The following is an 11,313-nucleotide window of genomic DNA, read 5'->3' as shown; positions in this document are numbered from 1 at the left end:
ACTTTAAGCTGCCAAAACTACCACCATATGATGGCACCTCAAGTTGGCGAACCTTCCGTCATAAGTTTGAAAGATATGCACGTTATAATAAGTTGGGGAAGAACAGAGCAAATTTCATATAAAATTGAACCTTTCCAGGAAGGCAGGGGAGTTCTTCTGAAACTCAATCAGACGTAGGCTTAACATCTCCTATGCAGACCTAATTATAAAATTGAAACGGAATTTTGGGGATTTAACGCCCCCCCCCCCCCCCCCCCCCCCCCCCCCCCCCCCCCCCCCACCCACACACACACTGAAAGATATCTAGTCCAACTTCAGTCTGCTACACAACGCCCCGATGAGAGCCTTGACGATTGGTCAGATAGGGTGTTAGAATTGGCCACTGAGGCATTTCCATCCGTTGACCATCCATTGATAGAATCACAGGCTGTAACCCATTTTTGTTATGGAATGCGGGACGTAAGTGCAGCTGAACATGTGATCAATCTCAAACTAAATTCGGTACGCTCGTGCTTAGAACGTGCTAAGGAATTTCAACAGTGTCATAATGCATTACAGGGCAATCTGTCTCCGCATAAGGAATGTCCAAATATTAAGGCTAATAGGGAGTCAATTCCCAGACGTTCAGAGAGGCTTGCCTCCAGTACAGACTCAGATAGTTCAAGTCCGACTATTAGTTCTAAAGTCGCTCCAACCCCAACGCAACATGCCCTCTCAGTGTTACTAAACAGTATGATTAAAGTCCAGGAGACCGCTAGCAAAAGCCAACTTAAATACCAAGAAAACGCTACTAAGCAGCAGACAGATTTGTTGAAAGCTACATTTGTTGGGCATTTTGTCCATGGGGTTTTCCGATTTGGCAGCCCACATTTGTTGGGCATTTTGTCCTATGGGGTTTTCAGAATTGGCGGCCCACATTTGTTAGGCAGTTTGTCCCATTGTGTTTCCATATTTTGGCAGCCAACATTTGTTGGGCATGACTGCCCAGACAGTGGCAAAAATTATCTGAACGTGCACATCGGGTGTTTTGACCCTCACAGCCAAAAAAACTCGGGCCCTTTATTTCCATTGGAAGAGCGGACAGTTTCGTTATTTCCTGTAACTTTGGTGTAAGGGAAAGTTTCCCTTGATGTTAGTAATTTAATTAAGCAGCGTTTATTCACTGTGTATTTGGTGTAGGGGAAAGATTCATTTATTAGATATTTGTATATGAATATTTACATTTATAACCTATATCTGGTATGGATGTATATACCTATGTTCTGTTTCGTTTATTTTATAAATGTCCAAAAAAATATTACAGTTTACTCTATAAATCACAATACAATTAAATAATCAACATATGCACGGCTGTTATAACGCAAAGAAATCAACAAGCTAGCAAATTCTTCAAAGGTGTTGCTGCCGGTATAAAATATAAGTCATAGCAAAAACATTGCGGCAGCCATCTTGGCAGCCATTTTTTTCAATAAACTTGGTAAGTTTCTTCTAAATATATACATTTTTTATGGTGTAATTATGCTATTGAAATTCCACTTACAGTCTATGCTTTATCGCACCAAGGGGACTAATTGATTATTTATTTCTACCTGCTGAAATGTTCCTTAATCTTTTGGGATAATATATTCGACAGAGCATGAGATTTTGGGTCCAAATGCGATACTTTCTTGTTTTCGTTTGTTTGTTTGATTTGGGTTTAACGCCGTTTGTCAACAGTATTTCAGTCATGTAACGGCAGGCAGTTAACCTAACCAGTGTTCCTGGATTCTGTACCAGTACAAACCTGTTCTCCGCAAGTAACTGCCAACTTCCCCACGTGAATTATCAGAGGTGGAGGACGAATGATTTCAGACACAATGTCTTTTATCAAATCGTTGTAGGAAATTTGCAATATGTTTGTTCAGTTTGCATTTATATAAGAAATGTTTGGCCATTATAACTATGAAATTTGCAATTTCTTTTGTTTTCGCATTACATTTTAGACCAAAAGCTATTATTCTGTGGTCAAGTTGTATGTTTATATTGTTGTCATGTAAGAAACGTGTGACGTCTGACCAAAATGCTTGACTTACTGGGCATTCCCAGAACAAGTGAATGAGTGTTTCAGTGTGCATAATACATAGGTCACAAAGATTTGTATTTATGAAGGAAGTCATTTGTAGGGAGGATGCGTTTTATGAACTTGTATTGGAACGCTCTTAGTTTGGTGTCAATGGTACTCCGAAAGTGGTTCATGTAGATAAGAGGCCATTCTAATCTTTCATATAGATTATTCCATTTATTTTCAGATTTGTTGATTATTTTTGTATTGCGTTTCAAATGAGTCAAGTACAAAAAATTATTAGGATTGCGTAACTTTATGACCTGTTGAATGCTGCAGCTTTCTGTTTGTTCAAGTCTTTTCGTTTGTAAATCTGCCTTTCATTGTCTCGGGATGCTTGAAATAAGAGAGATACATTTTAAATCAATTGTAGGGATACAATACAATCTTTTTAAGCTATCAATAGTATGCATCGCTTTATTGTCCATATCATATAGGTCTTTTATGTATTTTATTCCTTTAGAGCGCTATGTTTTGAAATAGACCGTTACGTGATTTATGTTTATATGTGAGTTATTCCAGTATTTCGTACTTTATACATTGTTTTGAAAATGAAACTAGAGCAGGATGTATACAAAACTGAAGATGATTATCAATTCATTTTTTGTTTTACCTGTTATTAGATATACATTGTATTCTATATTGAATTACCCCACCCACTTATAAATATATATCAATAATTTCAATGTATCCTTTCACAAAATAATAATGTTATTACAATTTATTATCACTTGTTCAACTCGGGATTGCATTGTGTAAGGAACAACAGTAAATAGAGGAAAACAAACAAAGTATATTGACCGTATGATCAAGAAAATAGTATTCATCACATTTAAGTCCATATAAAATTGGTATAAAATGTGTCAGAAAGTTGTATTTCATATCGATAAATGCATATAATTTTGCAGATTTATAACTTTAACATTTTTATAATAACTTCAAATTAATTTACAACAGTTAAATGCTTTTTTTTGCAATTTTATGCATTGGGTATCATTTTCATATATCAGCGGCCATGTTGGCGGCCATCTTGAATTTGAGGACTTTGCCCAGTGACTAGAAACTGGCATCAGGCAGTTCTGAAAACTACATATTCTGACGAACATTTTGGTATGCAGAAGTTGATGTGCACATTCATACACCACCTACTACCAGTTTTAAGCTACTTATTTGGCCATATTTGCAGCATGAATAGATGTAAGATGGTAATTAAACGATTGTCAGTACGTCAGTTGTTCAATGATAGCCAACATTTAGTCAGAAGTTTAACAATTGAATTGTGAATTAAGTCATTCGAGGTTTTCTGCATTGCTTAATACAACATGTACACTACTTACATGTATGCAAACTGGATCCCATCCCGCCCACCCATTGGAAATCTAAACATTGCAATATTTTTAAATATCAGCAGGATTTTTAAGTCCCAAAGGATTTAAAGTTAAAAACAATAATAAAACTGTTGATATATATGTTGTGCATTTGGTACATAATTTGAGTGGCACTTTTTTCAATATTTCAAATAAGATTATACAATAATCATAAAGGGAGGTAATCAAACTAATAAATTCAATACTATTTTCGATTAGATTTGTACATTTATCAATGATCAAACTCCTGACAAATGTACAAATATTTAATAAATAATAAAATGATATGTTTGGAAGACATAGATTTGATGAATGTACATGTTTTGGCTAGCAAATGAACATCTATGGATTATATTATCTTCACTGAGGATAATATTACTTGTTAATAAATTGTGGGGGGAAGAGGATAAGAGGCTGTCAGGTCACTGTCAAGATAGTAGCTGGTCTTGAGACTTGGTATCTTTCTACTTCTCCCACCCACGACGGAGTTAGAGTTGAGTAACCGCCTCGCAACACACTGACCCGGAAAGTATATTCATATATCATGTTTTCCTTGTAAGAATGAAAGAAAATTGATAGTTTATATGACTGAAGTAGAGTTAAACATGGTATAGTTATAAAGATTGTTTGCAGTTTTTTTTTGCTTTACAGTATAAATATGTACGGTGTTCGTTTACTTTGAAATGTAGTAAAGTACATGCACGATGTGTTGGTGTAAAAACTAGAAAATGCGTTCACAATGGCGATACATGACAATGCAGATAACAAATCTTAAATGTGAATTGATATATTTGTTATCCTTTTTTCCCTTGATTTACATTGGTTATAGGAAAATATTTATTTACGTTTGAGCGTAGCAAATAAGGAAATAGATAAGGGGTAGAGAAAGGGTTGTGGGAAGAAGTGATATAAGCAAGGATGAATATTCAATAACGAAAGCCACGCTCCATAAAACGCAGTCTCCCTAGACCGCAATTCATAGCAAGTTTTTGTAAATTTACGTTCGTAAAATGTTTTTGCTTATCTGAAGGACTTAAAATTTATTATTACTGGTTCGAGTCGTAAATTCGGCCAGGTCGTAAATATTCGGCCAACCACCTTAAAGCTTTTTTTCGAGCCAGATGCTTGAGAAGGCATCTGTGTCATCACAAGCACTTGAGTTAGCAACAAAGACGGCAAAAACAACAAATTGAGGTGAGTAGAAAAGAAGTTGTCCTTCCCTAAAGTTGTGTACTCTAAATAGCAAATATTTTGTCTCGCGGGTCGCGTGACGTCATTGCACGCGCTCGTTTATGCTGAGGTCCGGCAATTCAAATCTAAACTTTATAACACAAAAAGAACATGCGCTAACTAGCATAAAACGCATTAAAACCAAGTAAATGAACATGTTGTCCCTAAACGTCATTGAATTTCCATGTCCACGTTGTTTCTTCACGTTGACGTCATTTCCTTTAGAATTATCCGTTTTGGGGCCGTAATACGTTTATGCTTTGTCACGGAACGCTCATATAGAAAAAGTGTTATAATAGCACGCGAGCGAGAGATTCTCTTTACTCTCCTGTTGAAACACCCCCGAAAAGTGACAAGAACAGCAGTTTTATGCTAGAATGTGTGATAAACAGTGATGTAAAAATTAAACTACGTCATGTTGGTGTGAGAAGGATGACTGGCGCTTTTTAAATCTCTGTTGGCAAATATTTCTCACGAGGTATGCTATTGAAAATTGATTGGAGTTTGTTGAAAAAGAACAATTTTGGCTGTAGCATCGATTTGTTTCCAAGAAAATGTTGAAAATACAACCAACTTTATGTTTAAAAAGTGGCCGAATATTTACAACCTCTAGAAGGTAAAATGTGGAGTCTAAACCTGTCTGTTATTTTAAGCGCGGTTGTATGGTTTACCATACTGTAAACGGCCGTTAATGATAACAATCAATGCTGCTTGTATCAAAGCACATATGGTAGAAATTTTGTACAAATCAATTGTAAAACGAAAGAAATGTTTATGAAAAATCACAAAAAGTGGCCGAATTTACGACTCGGACCAGTAAATCTATATTTATAGTCCTTTCTATTGGTCTAGATGTAGTCACATGATCAATGATAAAAAGTCATATTGACTCTGAGGCGGAGCCAAAAACACGCATTGACCTCCAGCTGTGACGTCATCACGGTTTAACGTCAAAACAATGCGACGTGGTACACAATTTACCGCGAAAAATGGCCAAAGGCTGCAGATATTTGTATTTAAAGTTTATACTTATGAGTAGGCTGGATGTAATAATAAATCATTTTAAGTTCGGTCGATATATGGATTTATCAACCTGATAAAAGCGATATCACCCTTGTTGCGCTGCGCCCTCGGTCGATAACGCTTTTATCTGGTCGATAAATCCACGTATCGACCTCACCAAAAGACAATAATTGTATAGTATTTTATGCTCTATTGAATGAATTTATATCTTTGATCATTTGAGGTTCTATCTCTAAACGGCACGCATAGTGCATGTATCAGCTACTCAAATGTACAACCCCTCTTCGTCTCTCGCTAAACCAAGTGTTATGTAACATCAAATGGCCTTTTGATACAAGGTCGTCAGTGCACGTGTTATCAAGAGTACTTCCAGCCACGTGTTTCAGTTGAATAAATAAACAAACTGCATTAATGTGTCCGTAGTTTTGCTGCGTATAGATGGCCGATTAGAAATACGTATATTTTGCTGAAGGTAATGAGTCTCGTCGCATGTAGTAGTTTGTGTATCTAAATGGCAGAGTAAGATTAAAATTGATAATGAATAAGGTTAGTTGAGTTTTGGACACAAGAAACCTATGTTATACCTCAGTGGTGTAACTTGATTATCATTCATATATTTTTTCAGCTTTATATTAGTCTTTATGTTTTGTTGTTTTGTTTTTATTTAATCAGCCGCTCGTAGAGTGGCAACAAGGAAACTTCATAGGCTCGGTGAGGATATACTAGTGGTCAACATACACCACAGTTGCAAACAAGTGTCAGTGTCTGATCTGTCTGAAAAAGGTTAGTATGAAACTTTTGCATTAGCAGTAGTAGTATAAGAAATACCGCTTTATGCCCGATTTTGACCCAACTTAACTCTAATCCTTGACCTAAACTGACCACTGCCAATTAAATTTTTTTTTAAAAAAAAACAAAGGTTTTAACAAATTACTGTGAAAACCTAGAGTTTGGCAAATTAAACACTTCTGCCAAATTTCTGCCACGAAGGCAGCAATGTGTCAGTGCCTGCCACTTTGGCAAAATGTTGGCAAAACTTTGGTAGGGTTATTTAATGTATTTAAATTTGATATAACACTTATATTTAAATTTCTGCCAAATTTCTGCCACGAAGGCAGCAATGTGTCAGTGCCTGCCACCTTGGCAAACTTTTGGCAAAACTTTGGCAGGTTATTTTAATTGATAAAGTGCAAAGGTATTGGTTTTATTTTCAATAAGTAACTACATTATTAGTCTTTAAATAATTTTAAATACATATATAATAAATGAGTTTACAGAATAAAATATATTGTTTGAAAGAAAGAAAATTTACTGATAATATAAATCCTCATTATGTTACAGCAAAAAACGGGAAAAAAGTGATAATGGCTACCTGTTCATGGACCATGACTTTTGCTACGGCAATGGGGTAAAAAGAAGGTATATGTGACAAGCAAATGCTTTCCAACTTAAATAACACTCAATCAAAACATTTTGAGAAAAGATTGCAAAACATTTAGTTGTAAAACCAGCAATTAAAACGAAATACAAACTCGGACTCGGAAAAAAGTAAATAAACGGAAAAAGGGGGAAGAGTATTTACTTGGACGTAAGTCCTTGGGAGCTAAAAGCTCACTCAAAAAGGCCCCCGAAATAACATGGAGTGATTAATTAGCACAAGAATTACATAAGCCAATTAAACGAAAATTTTTGAAACGAAGAGTGATATTTAGTGATATTGATGATACTTGGTCTGCTGATTTAGTTGATATGCAAGCTTTTTCAAAATATAATAAAGGTGTAAAGTATTTATTAACCGTTATTGAGTGTTTAGCAAATATGCTTGGGTCATTCCATTAAAGAATACAACTGGAGAATCTGTTACTGAAGCATTTGACAAAAATAGTTTTAGAAGGTAGAACACCTACAAATTTATGGGTAGATGACGGGAAAAGACTTTTATAATAAAAAGTTTGAATCATTTTGAATAAAGATAAGATTATCATGTGTAATACATTTAATGAAGGAAAAGCTGTAGTAATCGAAAGATTTAATAGAAGTTTAAAAAGAATGATGTGGAAATATTTTACAGCAAATAATACTTACACTTATTTAGATAATTTGCATGAAATGGTTGATAAATATAACAAAACAAAACATTCTAGTATAAAAATGACACCGACTGAAGCCAGCAAAAACTTAAATAAAGGTACTGTTTACTTTAATCTATATTGTAATTTAAAGATACCAAAGAGAAAACCAGAGTTTAAAATTGGTGATCGAGTTCGCTTCAGCAAACTTAAACGGCATTTTGAAAAAGGATATAAACCAAACTTGACAGACGAAATATTTATAAATTATGGAATTAATAACACAAATCCCAGTACATACACTATTAAAAATTTAAATAATGAAATAATTCAAGGTTCATGTTATGAGCAAGAACTTTTACCTACTAAACAAGAAGTTTCTAGAATAGAAAATACGAGACTATAAGAAAAAACAAGCTTTAGTAAAATGGAAAGGTTATAGTGAAAAATTTAATATTTGGGTTCCATTCTGTGAATTGGAAGAAATGTAATATTTAAATTAAATTTTAAAAAATATATTTATATTATATAAATAAGTAATAAAAATTTAATTTCTAATGAAATAGAAATAGAAACGATAGATTAATTAATTATTCACTTGACTAAACTTGCTGCTGCTTACAGAAAAAGTTATAAATTTTGTGGGAGAGTAAATGCAGGTTACAAATTACAGCAAGTATCTTTGGTTGCTCGGCTGCATTAGTACTTGTTCCTGCTATTCCTATATTTGTAGCAGCTGCTGGCGCTGTTCCATCAGTTATTACAATATTTATTAAAAGTCTAAAAGTTCAAGACAAGAAAAATAATCCAAAATTACATCATAAAAAATAAAACAACTAATAACAAAAGCATGAACTGGAATATCAGATAAAGAAGATGAGAAAAACGTTATTCAGGATATTTTTAAAATACTGTTAGAAATGCAGAGAAAAAAATCTATTCAATGCCTCTTGAAATGTATATGAAGGAATTTAAACTTAACGGATATAAAAATAAAAAAGAAGAAGAGTTATATTAAATTTAGATTGCTGAATTATTTTTTTATGTGCTTTTTTAAAGATTTTTCTATTAGTATATTATATAAATGGCTAATAGAAATATGGATAATGATATTTCAATAAAACTAGCTTGCACTTTAGGAAGAATATGGAATAAAGGAAGAATATGGAATAAAGGAATAATACAAGAAATAAATTTATATAAAAAGTAAGGAAAAATATGAACGTTATTTAATCAAAGTTTAAACAACTAACCAGTTAAATTTTTTTTAAAAAAGTAAGGAAAAATATAAACGTTATTAAATCAAAGCTTAATCAATTTTTGAAAAAAAATATAGATTTATTTGAATGGGATTGTGGTTGTGTAATGTAAGTGCCTTCGGCATTGCCTTTAGCACAAGAGCAAAATAATGTAAGATTATGTGATTGCCAAGAACAAATAATCATCGAAACAATCCTAAAAAGATAATTGCAACCAATTGTGACACTAATGAAGAAAAAACATATAAAAGTATTTCCGCAGCATCTTAAGACCTTGATATTAATTCTGGGTTAATAAAAATGTGCTGTAAAGGGAAAAAACAGAGTAAAAAGTGGAATATCTAAGACTAATGGAAAAAAAGATATAAATTTAAATATTTTATTTCTTCTTAAACTTTATTTTTTATTTTATTTTGCTTAAAGAACTTTTTCTAAATATAATATATAGATGGCTGTTCATTTGACTCATTTGATATTCTTAAATCTGAACTTAAAATTTTAAAAGGTATGAAAATAAATGTTGTTTTAAAAATAGCTTTTGCGAAAATTAGTAAAACAGATACAATATATAAATCAGCTTTTCAAAGGCTTTAATCATTATGAGAGAATCTCAAAGAAAAAACACTTTACGTCAAGCTTTTGATGAAATAATAAATAGGATTGGTAATTGGATTTCAGAAGGAAGCGGCTAGAGAATAGCACTTATAACATCCAATGAAAGGATTAATAAATATAAAGAATGATGATAATGAATGTTTTAGATGGTGCCATTTAGCTTACAAATTTCCTGTTAATGAAAGCTCTCAAGAAGTTTCAAAATATAAAAAGCATAAAGAGGAACTCGATTATAAAGGAATAAAATTTCCTGTAACATTAAATCAAATACCTAAAATAGAAACTCAGAATGATATTTCATTTAATATATTTGGTTATGAAGATAATAATGTTTATCCATTGTACATTTCAAAATATCAATATAAAGAACACTGTGACATGTTGTTAATCAGTAATAATAAAAAAATACACATTATGTTTGGATCAAAGATTTTGATAGATTATTGATTAACAAAACCAAATATCAACATAAAAAAACATTTTTGCAAATCATGTTTACAAAAATTTTCTCAGGAAAGAATATTAAATGAACATATTCCAAATATTTAGCTATTAATGGTGTTAAAGCTGTAAAAATGCCTAAAAAGGAATGTAAAATACATTTTAAAAATTATCATAAAGGCTTAGCAGTACCTTTTGTAATTTATGCTGATTTTGAATCAGTAACTGAAAAAATATCAACTGCTTTACCATCACCTGAATCTTCATTTACTGAACCATATGAAAAAGATTGTGGTTACGGTTATAAAGTTGTTTGTTGTTATGACGATGAATATACTAAACCAACACAAGTTTACAGAGGTCCTGATGTAGTTTATAAATTTATTGAAAAAATGCTTGAGGAAGAGGAATATTGTAAGGAAATATTTAATGAAAACTTTAACAAAGATTTGAAAATGTCTAAAAAAGATGAAGCTTTATTTCAAAAACAAACTACTTGTCATATTTATGGAAAAGAATACATGTATAAGAAAAATGAAAATACAGTCCGAGATCACTGTCATATAACAGGAAAATTTAAAAGAAGTGCTCATCAAGAATGTAATATTAATTTTAGAGTAACACATAAAATTTCTGTTATTTTTCATAATTTAAGAGGTTATGATGGTCATTTTATTATGCAACAAATAGAAAAATTTAAAAAAAGAAATAGATGCTATTCCTGATAATATGGAAAATATGTGGCATTTATTGTAGATGATTTAATGTTTATAGATAGTTTTCAATTTATGACTCAATCATTGGATAACTTAGTAAAACATATTCCAGAATTTAAGTATACATCTGAAGAATTTAGTACAGGTAAACTTGAATTATTAAAAACAAAAGGTATTTATCCATATGATTACATGGATTCATTTGAAAAGTTCAAAGAAACAGAATTACCTCCGAAAGAAGAGTTTTATTCAATTTTAAACGCAACGCATATATCTGACAATGAATATGAGCATGCTAAAAATGTTTGGAATAAATGTAAAATTAAAACAATGGGAGAATATCATGATCTATATTTAAAAACTGACGTATTACTTTTAGCTGATGTTTTTGAAAATTATAGAAAACTATGTTTGGAATATTATAAACTTGACCCTTGTCATTACTTTAGTAGTCCTGGTTTAGCTTGGGATGCAATGTTAAAAATGACTGGA

This window comes from Mercenaria mercenaria, unplaced genomic scaffold, assembly GCF_021730395.1.
Source record: "Mercenaria mercenaria strain notata unplaced genomic scaffold, MADL_Memer_1 contig_1835, whole genome shotgun sequence".
Taxonomy (NCBI): domain Eukaryota; kingdom Metazoa; phylum Mollusca; class Bivalvia; order Venerida; family Veneridae; genus Mercenaria; species Mercenaria mercenaria.
The sequence above is the reverse complement of the archived record's forward strand: the minus strand, read 5'-3'. Positions refer to the sequence as shown.